This window comes from Sorex araneus, chromosome 5 (assembly GCF_027595985.1).
Source record: "Sorex araneus isolate mSorAra2 chromosome 5, mSorAra2.pri, whole genome shotgun sequence".
Classification (NCBI taxonomy): Eukaryota; Metazoa; Chordata; class Mammalia; order Eulipotyphla; family Soricidae; genus Sorex; species Sorex araneus.
In genome coordinates, this window is record NC_073306.1 from 113,330,339 (window position 1) to 113,342,942 (window position 12,604).

Genomic DNA, 12,604 nt, shown 5'->3' on the forward strand with positions numbered 1-12,604 from the left:
CCTCCCTCATCCCTTGCATGGTGACTGCAATTTGGAGGTGGTATATGGCAAGATGGAGCCTGGGTCCCTGAATGACTGTGGAATGGAACTCTATCCTTCTCCACTGCCAGACACACGGGACTGTGCTGTGGCTAATCCACTTAGGCTGGGACCTGCGGCTGAGTTGGGGGATTACTTGTTACAACCGTGCACATATGCAGAATAAGAGAGTATGTGAGGGAGACACTGAGGTAGCTGTGTGGCTTGCACAGTTGTGTGGAGACATGTGAATTGATATAGCTCTAGTTTAAATGGGCTAATTAACTGGGAATCATTTTCATTGGGAAATATGGACCTACTTAACGGCTACAATGAAGAAGCAAGGAGACCAGGTAGAGGTTGGCTATGTGACCAACATGGTCTTCATCTAGAAACTAGGCTGAAATTGGGATGAGGAATGAGGAAGAGTGAATTGGGGTATGATTAACAGTCTTCCTGTTAGTTATGTGATCTAGGCTTCACTGAGATATTGAAGAAGCAAAGAGAAATACAAGAATAATGAGCAACTAGAACAAACACTGGGTTCAATTCCTGGGTTATGATTTATTTTATAGTTTAGTTGAGTTTTTTTTCTTTCCTTTTCTTTTCCTTCCTTCCCATTTTCCTTTCTTCCTCTTCCTTTCTTTCTTTCTTTCTTTCTTTCTTTCTTTCTTTCTTTCTTTCTTTCTTTCCTTCTTTCTTTCTTTCTTTCTTTCTTCCTTTCTTCCTTTCTTTTCCTTCCTTCCTTTCTTTCTTTCTTCCTTTCTCTCTTTCTTTCTTTCTTTCTCTCTCTCTTTCTTCCTTTCTTTCTTTCTCTCTTTCTTTCTCTCTTTCCTTCTTTCTTTCTTTCTTTCTTTCTTTCTTTCTTTCTTTCTTTCTTTCTTTCTTTCTTTCTTTCTTTCTTTCTTTCTTTCTTTCTTTCTTTCTTTCTTTCTTTCTTTTTCTTTCTTTCCTTCTTTCTTAAAGGGACACACCCAGCTGTGCCTAGGGCCTATTCTAGCTCTGCGCTCAGGAATAACTCCTGGCAGGACTCAGGAGACCATATGTGATGCCAGAGGTTGAACCTAAGTCGGCTGTGTGTAAAGCAAGCCTGCTACCTTCTATACTATCTCTCTAGTCCCTAAACTGGTTGAATTTCTAAACCAGTTTACTCATTAAAGAGAAATACTTCTCCACCTATAGAGGGATTAAATTAAATGCTTAATGTCTATCCATAGAGGATGCCCAGTGAATAATAAGTTAATTTAGCCCCGAAAAACCAGAGGGAAGTTCCTTGGGAAAAGAGAGGAAGATAGGAAAGAGTTAGATGTTTGTGGTCCAGGGAGAGAGTGCCAGTGGTTGTGTTCCTGCCTATAGGCAGCAAGTCTGATCACAGAACCATCCTGGCTTCAGGATGGGATGCCAGGTGCCACTCCAGCAGCGCCTCGTTTGGGACTCCCGACACCACTACAAAGTGTGTGACCAACATAGCTGAATTTTTAAAGAATTATATCTGAATGCAGAGAGTCTCTTGCCCGCACACCTGGCTATCCTCCCCGGGGCCCCTCGGAGGGGATGGGCTCCAGCTTCTCTCCCCAACTGGAGCAGAGGTTCCGGCGGCCGAAGACCACCAGAACCTAGCTACTGCCATGCTCAAGGCCCCTCTCCACACGTTCAGATGGGCCTCATGCATGAAGGTACTGGCAGAGGAACCCAGGTGTGTGTAATGTCATCAACGACCAACATCTAGATACAAGATATCTTCTGGGAGCTTAAAAAGCAAGCTCCCAGAAGATATCTTGTAGCCTACTTCTCCCTCTGGGAGAAACTGGCAAGCTTCTGAGAGTTTCCTGCCCACATGGGACAGCCTTGCAAACTTCCCATGGTGTATTCATATACTAAATGCAGTAACAAGCTGGATCTCATTCCCCTGACCCTGAAAGAGCCTCCAGTGCGACATCGTTGGGAGGGTTGAGCTGAGAGAGACTTCTAAGATCTCAGGGAAAGGACGAATGGAGAGGTTACTGAGCCCGCTCGAGAAATCGACGATTAACGGGGATTTCGTGATTTGTGATATATCTGAATGGTGCTGGAGAGCTAGTACAGCAAGTGAGGCACTTGCCTTGCATGTGGCCGACCCAGGTTCAATCCCTGGCATCGCATCTGGTCCCCTGAACACCGCTAGGAGTATTTTCTGAGTGCAGAGTTAGGAGTAACCCTGGAGCTTTGCTGGGTTACTACTTAAGGGCACCAAAACCAGAGACAGAGAGAGACAGAGAGACAGAGAGAGACAGAGAGACAGAGAGTTATATCTGGATGCTGTTAGCTCACACACCTGCCGTCTGCTTGGCATGCTGGGACAGCACTGCGTGCTGGAGATAACAGGGAACGAAGCTCTGGCCGCTGAGAGGAAGGCGCTCATCCACAGAGACAGGAGTAAAGGCGTCATTCAATCGGACACCGGGCCCCACCGGCTGTGCCAGGTTTGCCCAGCAGAGCCCCCCGCCCCGGACGAGAGGTAGGAGCTCTCTAAGTCCTGCCACGGGTCCCCCACTGCTGCCAGAGCCGGGGGGAGAATGTCGGCATGGAGAGCCCCCCTCCAGCACCAAGGTGTGACCCTTTGAATACGAAGAGGGTGAGGAGGGGCTGACTGGGGGAAGGGAGAAGCCTGGGCATCTGTGTATGTTTGTGCATGTCCGTGGTCCTTATACATGTGTGATTGCTATTGTGGAGGGCTCCATCATGCAATTTCAGACATGAGCTAAAGGAATCAGACTTTTCCTCTATTATTAGAATTTCAGTTCTAGTCTTAAGGAGGTGAAGCAAACTTTCGCTCTGCTTGAAATGAAAAATCTGAAATTCGTGGGTCAAGTATCAGAAGTCTCTGACCAACGATGGGCTGTACAAAGCTCAGGGGGAATCAGACAGTCTCCCTCTCTGACGCTGCCCAGGATGGGCTCAAAGCCAGCCTGAAATGCAGAAGGACAGAGAGAACTCCAAGAGAGACTCACTGTTTTGCTGCCAAGAAGTGGGCAGCGGAGCCTCTCTGACTCGGAGAGTGTGGGACAAATCCCTTTGGTGGTTTGTCTTCTCCCTTTCCTCTGGCCGGGACCCCGGCAGTAGGGATGTTTGCACAGAGCTGGCAAATGTCGAGGTCACTGACAGGGAAAAGGGCTCAGCAGAGTGCTGTGACCTTGGAGGCCAGGGTGAAGCCCCAGTACTCGCCTGCCTTTATTCCCCCGCTGCTGGGTCCTGGACACAGAGCACTGATAGAAAGTGTGCCACTGAGTCTGGATACCAAGACAGCAGGTTGTTCCTTGCAGATCTGCTGAGGGAGACCCCAGAGATGTGGGACGTGTCGGGTTGATCACGAATAAGGAGCCCAAGAGAGCAATCCCAGCCCAGAGGAGTAGCTCAGTGACCTTGAGTGCCCGCCCAGCACATGTGTGGTCACAGGTTTACTCCCCAGGGCCGCCCCATGTGCCAAGTATGGTCCTGCCCACCAGTGATTCTCAAGTACACAGTCAGGTGTGTACAAGCATCCCAACAAATGGCTGCAATTCCTGCTGAGCACCACAACTAAAGGTGTGGGAGGATCAAGGCCAGAAAGTGAGATTCCTGCTGGACACATGCATGAGCACCACACTGCCCCCCATGAGCACTGGAACTGGAGTATGCCTGCTTCAGCTCAAGACTGCAACCCCTGGTGAGCACTGCAGCTAACTATGTGAGTACTAAAGCCAGGTGTGCGCAACTCTTGGAGTTACAGCAACAAGGGGAGGGAGAGGAGTGAATTAGAGGTTGAGAGAGGAATCCCACAGTCACGTGACGCCCAGGCTTCACCCCCGAGTTGTGTAGCCCCAGACCAGACCCTACACATTTTATCAGAGATGAGCTACAACAGAGATCACCATCCGTGTCCTGAACTGAGCAGAGGGAGGCACATACATGGGACTGTCTCTCGCAGTCCTGCAAACACTGTTGACTTTGCTCATTTTTGTTCCAATGAACTAGCCTACAAAAGGTTGGAAAGTCAGGACGCATTGTTTAAAACAAACTTTGTTAATAATGACAACTTTTTAAAATCCCCACACTTTTCTAAACTAAGACCCAAAATGTCTAGGATATAAATACAAAATGCCTTGGCATGAGAAGAACAATAGAAAAGGAAAGGAGTAGATGCCAACTCCAATGCATGTTGGATTTTCAGACAAAGCAGCTACTATCACCATGTTTTAAGAAGTCAGGGTAAGTGGGGCTGAAGAGAGAGTACGGTGGATAAGAGACATTAGCCTTGCATGCTGCCAACCTGGGTTCAATCCCCAGCACCACGTATGGTCCCTCTAAGCCCTGCCAGGAGTAATTTCTGAGTGCAGGGCCAGGTATAACCCCTGGGCACCACCAAGTGTGGCCCAAAAAGAAGAAGGAGGAGGAGGAGGGAGAAGAGGAAGAAGAAGAAGAAGAAGAAAAAAAGGCGAGGAAAAAGGAGGAGGAAGCAGAGGAGGCAGAAGAGGAGGAGGAGGAAGAGGAGAAGAAGGAAGAGGAAGAGGAGGAGGAGGAGGAGGAGGAGGAAGAAGAAGAAGAAGAAGAAGAAGAAGAAGAAGAAGAAGAAGAAGAAGAAGAAGAAGAAGAAGAAGAAGAAGAAGAAGAAGAAGAAGAAGAGGAGGAGGAGGAGGAGGAGGAGGAGGACGACGAGGAGGAGGACGAGGAGGAGGACGAGGAGGAGGTGGAGGAGAAAGAGGAGGGTGAGGAGGAGGGTGAGGAGGAGGAAGAGGAGGAGGAGGGGGAGGGGGAGGAAGAGGGGGAAGGGGAGGAAGAGGAGGAGAATATACTGTGAACACTCTAAAATCAATGGAAAAGGTAGAAAATCTCAGTAAAGAAATAGAAAATGGGGGCGTTGTTGATAGAAAAATTACACTGGTGAATAGTTGGGTGTTAGAACATTGTATGACTGAAACCCAGTCATGAACAGTTTCATAACTGTGTATTTCATGGTAAATCACATTAAAAAATTAGAAAATACAGAGATGAATTAGCAAATATTTTAGAGCAGAAGAAAATAATAACTGCATTAAAATTCCTAGACTGCCTCAGTAACTGAATGCAAATGTCAGGAAAAACAGTAAGTGAACTTAAGGTGATCAAAAGTTATTTGATTTGAACAATGGGAAAGTAGCTTTAAAATAATGAACAGCTTTTTAGGGAATTGTGAGATAATATCATGAGTTAAATATTTGTAGATTCAAGGGTCCAGAACTACAGTACAGTTGGTAGGATGATTGTTTTACATGCAGCTGACCTGGGTTTGATCCTGGCATCCCATATAGTGCCCTGAGCACCGCCAGGAGCAATTCCTGGATGCAGAGCCAGGAATAACCCCTGAGCATCTCGGGGTCTGACCCCAAAACCAAAAACCAAAACCAAAACCAAGCAAAAGAACCTGTATTCAAGTTGGGGCTAGAGTGAGAATACAGCAGGTAGAGCACTTGCCTTGCATGCAGCCAACCCAGGTTTGATCTCTGGCACCAATATGGTACCCTGAGCCCTGCCAGGAGTAATCCGTGAGCACAGAGCCAGGAGAAAGCCCTGAGTATTGACGGGTGTCACCTCAAACACACACACCCAAAAGATTTTGAGCTGTATTATGTTTGTTGACAGCAGCAAATTAAACTAGAAGTTATGGGCCAGAGAGGTAGTACAGTGGGTAGGGCACTTGCCTTGCACATGGCTGACCTAGGTTTGATCACTGGCACCACATATAGTCCCTTCAAGCCCGCCAGCAGTGATTCCTGAATGCAGAGACAGAAATAATCCCTGAGCACTGCTGGGTGTGGCCAAAAGCAAACAAACAAAAAATTAATTAAACTAGAAATCAGTAACATAAAAACAACTGAAAAAATCTCTAAACATCTGGAAATTAAATATTATTCTCTTAAGTAATTCAGGAATTAAAAAGGAAGTCTTTTTTTTTTTTTTTTTTTTTTTTTTAAATTAGGGGCAACATTTTTATTTTTATTTTTATTTTTATTTTTTTTTTTGCTTTTTGGGTCTCACCCAGCGATGCACAGGGGTTACTCCTGGCTTTGCACTCAGGAGTTACTCCTGGCGGTGCTCAGGGGACCATATGGGATGCTGGGGATCGAACCCGGGTCGGCCGCGTGCAAGGCAAACGCCCTACCCGCTGTGCTATCGCTCCAGCCCCAAAAAGGAAGTCTTAAAGAGAAATATTTTAAAGTGAATGACACTGAAACACGTGAAAATATAGGAGTATATAATTAAATTGATATTAGAGGGCAATTTGTAATATTAAATGCTCATATAAATAAATATAAAGGTCAAGAATCTAAGATTCTGTATTAAACTAAAAAAAGTACAAAATAAAGTCAAAGTAAGCAAAAATCAGTAAAGAATAAAGATCAGAGCAGAAGTCAATAAAATTAAAACCAGAAAATCAATGAAGAAGAATCAATTAAATTCAAATCTGGTCCTTTGAAAATATTGATAGGATTGATAAACCTATAGTTAGTCAGATTGACAAAATAAAATTACCAATATCAAGAATGTTCATTCTTGAGAATGTCCCTACCAACCCCAAATACCAAAAACAATACCAAAATAATAAGATATTGCAAATATCTCTGTATCCATAAATTTAACAACTTAGAGGTGGGATAATAGTACAGTGGGGCAGGGAGTTGCAGGCATCTGACCCGGGTCCAATTCCTGGCATCCCATATGGTCCCCTGAACAATGCCAGGAGTCATTCCTGCGTTCAGAGCCAGGAGTAACCCCTGAACATTACCAGGTGTGACCCAAAAACACACAAACAAACAAAACAAACAATTTAAACCAAAGCTCAGCAAAGTATGGCCACAGGCCAAATCCGGCCTGCACCTGCTTTTGTAAATAAAGTTTTATTGGAACATGGCTGTACTGGTTTGAACGCTCAACATTCATATCCACCTAGTACTTCAGAAACCGGTTTGCAAATATAATTTGTTCCGACGAGGTCAAACTGGATTTGGATGGGCCCTAAATAAAGCAGGACTGCTGTCCTTGTAGGGAGAAGCAAGAGACAGTTGGGCAGAGAAGGGGTGGGGCGGCCCTGAGAGGGAGTGAGCGGGGAATGGTGTGAATTGTGTGGCCACAAGCCCAGAAATGCTCAGGGCTAGAAGAGACTAAGGATTCTTCCTTGGAGCTTCCAGAGGGGTGGTGGCCCTGCTGACACCTCAAGTTTGAATTTCATCTCCTGAACTGTGAAAGAATACATTTCTGCTATGGGAAACACGGCTTGTGGCATTCTGTCACGGCAGCCCAGGGAGCTGGCGGAGCAGCCACGTGGACTCATTCACGCATTGTCTGTGGTGCTCTCACACGACAAAGGCCGAGCGGGGTCTCTGGCACCGACTGGACGGCTCCCAAGGCCTGCGGTATTTTCTCTCTGTCCCCTGACAGGAAAAGCCTGATGACCCTTGACGTAGATGGTACAGATGAAGTTCTTAAATGTCACAAACTGCAAAAATGATTCCGAGAGAAAGAAACAAGCAGAAGCATTCGGCATCTATTAAAGAAATTGACTTCGTAGCTCGAAAACTTTCCAAGAAGGAGATCCCTGAGCAGCACTGTTTCTCTCGCGAGTGCTCGCAGAGAAGAAGTCACGTCAGTGCTATGCAATCACTCCCAGAAAGCGGGAGAGAGGGGCAAACCCAACTCACTCATGAGACTAGTACTGGGACACGAGTCCAGACCGGGAGAAGGCAGTGGGAGAATGCCACAGACCTCGAGAGCAAACGAGTGGTGACCTGACCCAAGACTCCAGCCCTCCCCACGGGAAGGATAGAGCACAAGTGATTTCTGTCCCCAGAAAGCAGCGGGGTTCAGTATTCAAAACTCCATCTGTGTAATCCATCATGCTAACAGATCAGAGAAGAAAACCATACCATCATGCAAACTGAGATAATAAACGTAAGCTGTCTTAGGCCACTAAATTCTGTTATAATTTGAGAGTCAGCAACAGATAATTCATATGAGCAGCATTCATTTCACACCCCCAGAGAAAACATTTTCACAACCATTTGGCAATCAGTAGCCTGATGTGTTTGTCTCTTTCCCATGAATTTTAAATACTTTTTCTCTATATGCATATGCCCTAAACCATGCCTGGTAATTTCTTACAGTTTTTTTAAGCTTCTACATCACATTGTATACACTTCTGCTGCTGCTTGCTCCCTCAGTATTGAAGTGTGAGATTCATGAACACTCTGTGTAAGAATCTTGTTTGTTGATCTTTGCTGTGATCCCCCTATGTATAATATCAGTATAGGGCTAGAATAGAATTATTAAGTAGATCATAGTATAGCATATTATCAACTAGCATAATGTTCCTCTGTGCAGACTATGCAAATTGTGGGATTATGTCACAATCTATCCATTCTTCAATCAGTAAACCTTTAGTTATTTCTATTTAATTAATTAAAATTAATTTTTAACTAAAATATTGTGCTTTTCCAGATTTGGGGTGGAGGTTGTTTTGTGCTTTTACAGGAAGTGTGTGTATAATCATGTGGGAATCTTCATTCTCCAGGGAGAGGGAAGTGGGTCTATTCCCTGAGGTTAAGAGAGGGCCCTTGCGTCTGAGTCCATAGAAGTGAGCCCGCTGATTGAGGCTGTGCGTGTTTCTGAGGGTTCATAATAATAGCAAAGGCCATTATCGAGGCTGTTCGCAAGTCAAGCACATTAGCTGAAATGTCTCTGTTGGAAGGGCATTAGGAGTCATTTGTCAAATCTCGTACCCACTCTGTGTTCGTCCAGTCTGAAAATCTCCCTCCTCAATGCCTGCTGGGCCCCGGCCTCACCGACTCTCCAGGAGCAAACTCAGAACCTCCGTCAAGAGCTCAAGAGGGGCATTTGATTTGTGCCAACTCAAGAGAGTCGTGTAAAATTCAGAAAAAGAGAGACAAATACCAGACACCACTCATCTGTGGGATATTAAAAAAGGAATGAATGAAGGGAGCAGATAAGGCCAAACTGAAGCAAACCTCTGGGCTCTGTCTGCCCGGCTGAGGGTCTCAGAGCCGGGGTGGAGTGAGGGTGGCAGGGCCCAGGGCGCTGACACAGGGAAAGCAGTTCTTAGGTGGACGGTGGGTGCGGTGTGGCACGAACATCTGGGAGAGTGGGAAAGCCTGGAGGTGTTGGCCGGTGCCACCTGGATAAAGTGAGAGTCATGGAGAGGGGCCGGGAGAAGCACAGTGGTTAGGGCACATGCCTGGCGTGCACCCAACCTGGCTTGGTTTCCGGCACCTCACGGGCCCCCAAGCATTGCCGGGTGCAGCCTGGGCGCCCCCAAGCCCCACGGGCCTGAGCAGCACCATATCCTTGGGCCCTTGGATTGAATCACCAGAAAGAACCTCCTGGGGGCCTCAGGTCTCCTGAGCACTGCTTGGGAGGACTCTCAAAGAATAGTCAAGAGAAGGCAGCAGCTGCAGGGGAGAGAGACCCTCTCCCAACCTACTCATCTCTGCCAGGCGCAAGGGGCTGAGGCAGGGCTGCCAACTAGGAAGGCTGAGGGAAGGACGGATACCCAGGCCCTGTGGAGGGACAGAGGCAGGGAATGGCGGTCCTCCTCCTCATAGTCCTCCCCCTCCTCATCTTCCTTTTCCTCCTCCTCCTCCTTATTCTCTTCCTCCCCCCTCCTCCTCCTTTTCCTCCTCCTCCCCCTCCTCCTCCTCCTCCTTCTCCTCTTCCCTCCCTTCTTCTCCTCCCCCTCCCCATCCCCCTCCTCCTCCTCCCCTTCCTCATCTCCCCCCTCCTCCTCCAAGGTCAGCAGCAGCTCTGTACAGGCCGGCAGTACCCAAAGGCTGTGAGCACCAGCGCCTGCAAGAGGTCAGAGCTCACGCACACTCACAACAGCCCATGCCACCCCATGCCTGGAAGCACACAGTGTCTGCAGAGTGGCCAGTGGCGGGCCACGGGCCACCTGTGCCTGGTTTGCTGGTTCTAGACGTGGTTCTAGAGGGCTGGACCCTCCTCAGGGTGTGGGGAGTGGGAACCGCAGCAGGAAGGGTTTCCTGCGGGGGGCCGGCGGCTGAGGTCAGGATCCAGGACTGGGGGCAGGCTCTGTCCTGCTCAGAGAGGACCCCCGTGGGCGTAGCACCCTCTAGCACCAGGGCACAGAAAGGGCGAGGCTGCTTTTTGCAGTGTCTAAACTTGGAGAGAGCACTGTCCTCGAGAAGGGTCAGGACCCAGCACCCCTCCTGGTGTCCCATCCACAGAAACTGTTTGCTGTGTGGGCCGTGGCGGGTGAGTGACCCTCTCTGAGTCCCTCCATCACAGAGAAGTGAGGTCGCCCTGCCCGCCCGCCTGTGCTCTAAGGGGCTCTAAGGGGCGTGTTTGTGAGAGTGGGGGTCTCATGAATGGCTGCCTGGGCACAGGCTCCTTAGGACAAGTAGGCCATTGTCAAGTGCCTACTGTGGTGTCAGCAGGGGTGAGGGGCCCCCGGGGAGGGGTGCAGCACCTAGGGCAGGAGCCTGGGCAGCAATTCATGCACCCCACTGTCCGCCGAGCCATAGGCCACTGTCAGGAAACCAGGCAGGGCCCGTTGGGCACAGTGGCCGCACCTCCAGGTGGCCCTGCAGGCGAATCTGGGCCTGCCTGGAAGCCGCTCCCCAGGCCCCAGAGGCTGGCAGCCAGAGCAGAGCCTGAGCTAGTCGCCCTCCCCTCTGCAACCACGAGTCTACTCCGATAACAGCACGGTTCCCATGATCACTCTCCACCGCGAGCCGTGACTCGGGGACGCGCGCCATCCCACTCCCCACTGCCTGCCTGAGTATCCTCAAGCCCCTCTCTGCTACCCCCGCACCACCCGGAACACAGCCCCAACTCCCAGGTCTCAGGTCCCCCCGTCCAGACTTGATCTACATCCCTGCCTTGCTGGAAAAATGCTACAGGTGCCCACAGGGCTCCTGGGCCGTGCCCGCCCGTCCGTCCTTCCACTGAAGGCCTCTAAGGACTGGGTCGGATCCAGCTTCTCCACTGACGCAGGATTTCCTAAAGTGCAGTCACACCATCACCCTCAGAATCACAAGGGATGCACGAGGCAGAGCGGCTCGAGTGCTGGTTCTTGGGGCCCCGCACGAGACTGAGTCCCCGAGCACAGGCTCTGGGATGGGTACAAGGGTAGGCCTCGTCCCCGCTTTGTCACACCCCGCTGTCCCAGCCCTGGGAGCCCTCGTGGCACTCAGACTTGGCTTCTCTGCAGGACAACACGAGTGCCGGGCCAGCATGCCTGGTTCTCTCTGGAAACACCCGGGCCCTGAACGTGGCTGGGAAGGCATCAGATTCCTCGGGCTGCTCCCCACCTGCCGCACGGTGACCCAGGGACAGCAGACGCCCACAGAGTCGCTCCTGCCCCTGACGGGGAGTCCTGCAGGGGTCTCTGAGAGCTTCTAGCTGAAGTGCTTGCCAGACCGCCTGGAGGAAAATGTTCCAAGTCAGTCCTGGTGTCCCCACAGATAAGAATTAAGCCCCGGCTATATCACGATCAAAGAAAATGAGCCACCAAGAGTGAGAATCAGTGGGAGCTATAAGCAACAGATGTGAATTCCCGAGGACTTCACACACTGGGATGATTAGACTCTGGTTGCTAAACAATTATGCATAAGATATTCTTAAAATTAAAAGTAGAATGGCAGACAAAATGGGGTTTGGAGGAACTTTCCTCAAGATAGTCGAAGCCATCTATCACAAGCCTACGGCAAGCATTATCCTCAACGGGGAAAAACTAAGGGCCTTTCCTCTGAGATCAGGCACAAGACAAGGATGCCCACTCTCACCACTCCTCTTCAATATAGTACTGGAAGTACTTGCGATAGCTATTAGACAAGAAAAAGAGATTAAGGGCATCCAGATAGGAAGGGAAGAAATCAAACTCTCACTATTTGCAGACGACATGATACTATATCTAGAGAAGCCTAAAACCTCTACTAAGAAACTCTTAGAAACAATAGACTTATACAGTAAAGTTGCAGGCTACAAAATCAATACCCAAAAATCCATGGCCTTCATATATGCAAACAATGAGGCAGAGGAAAGGGACATGAAAAAAGCAATCCCATTCACAATCGTGCCCCAGAAAATCAGGTACCTCGGAATCAGCTTAACCAAGGAAGTAAAAGACCTTTACAAAGAAAACTACATAACGCTACTCCATGAAATCAAAGAGGACATGAGGAAATGGAAACATATACCCTGCTCGTGGATAGGGAGAATCAATGTTGTCAAAATGGCAATACTCCCTAAAGCATTATACAGATTCAATGCGATCCCTATAAGTATACCCATGACATTCTTCAAAGAAATGGATCAAGCAATCCTAAAATTCATATGGAATAACAAACGTCCAAGGATAGCTAAAACAATTCTTGGGAAAAAGATGATGGGAGGCATCACCATCCCCAACCTCAAACTTTACTACAAAGCAGTAACAATTAAAACAGCATGGTACTGGAACAAAGGCAGAGCCGTAGACCAATGGAACAGGGTGGAATATCCCTACACACAACCCCAAATGTATGACCATCTAATCTTTGATAAGGGAGCAAGAGATGTG